General features: G+C 33.1%; 1 protein-coding gene across 2 annotated transcripts in view; it reads left to right on the forward strand.

The window, feature by feature from the left end:
• Window positions 1-870, forward strand: part of LOC106876239 (transmembrane protein 117) — a 145973-nt gene that overhangs the window by 48488 nt on the left and 96615 nt on the right. The gene's annotated exons all lie outside the window — the stretch shown is intronic.

An 870-nucleotide genomic window follows, 5' to 3' on the forward strand; every position in this document is an offset into this window, starting at 1 on the left:
TATATATATATATATATATATATATATATGTATGTGTGTGTGTGTGTGTGTGTCTGTGTTTGTCCCCCTGCCATTGCTTGACAACAGATGTTGGTGTGTTTATGTCCCTGTAACTTAGCAGTTCAGCAAAAGATACTAATAGAATAAGTACTAGGCTTACAAAGGCTAAGTCCTGGGGTTGATTTCTTCAATTAAAGAAACAAGTAAAAGAATGTGTGTGCGTGTGTGTGTGTGTGTTGTGCCGTGCCCTTATCTAGACATCATGTGATGGCTTTAAGTGGAACCATCATCATACAAACATGATATTCATTTCCAGTCTTCCATCTAAAACATGTATAGCTATGGAGAAAATGTTACCTTACTTGGAAACAGGTAAGGGTTGGCAACAGGAAGAGCATACAACCATAGAAAAAATTGCCTCAACAAATTCCATCTGACTTATGCAAGCATAAAAACTGGATGTTAAACGATGATGATGATAACAAACATATTCTGAAAAAAAATTGTCTATTATATTTTCAGTCATTTCAGAGTGGTTGAATGCAAATCATAGTTGCTGCCAGAGGTAATTTGTCTACAACTGGCAAATTGATGTCTAATCAATTGTTAGATTTGGATGGTCAAAGTATTGAGTTTTATTTTACATAACAGAAATACGGTATCAGTCTAGAGAGCTGATGGAAACAGTATGCTGGTCATTGCTTTTCTCTATTCCTTCTCCTTAACTTTTCTTTTTCCATTTCATGAGCTAACTGAGTCTTTTGGTTATCTCTTTTGTGATTAATCTTTAAACCTAACATTTTTATAATAAATGAGTAGTTTTTTTACCTTTAATTTTTATATTTTCTCTTTTCTCTCTTTTTTTTTTTT

Source organism: Octopus bimaculoides, chromosome 5 (genome assembly GCF_001194135.2).
Source record: "Octopus bimaculoides isolate UCB-OBI-ISO-001 chromosome 5, ASM119413v2, whole genome shotgun sequence".
Classification (NCBI taxonomy): Eukaryota; Metazoa; Mollusca; class Cephalopoda; order Octopoda; family Octopodidae; genus Octopus; species Octopus bimaculoides.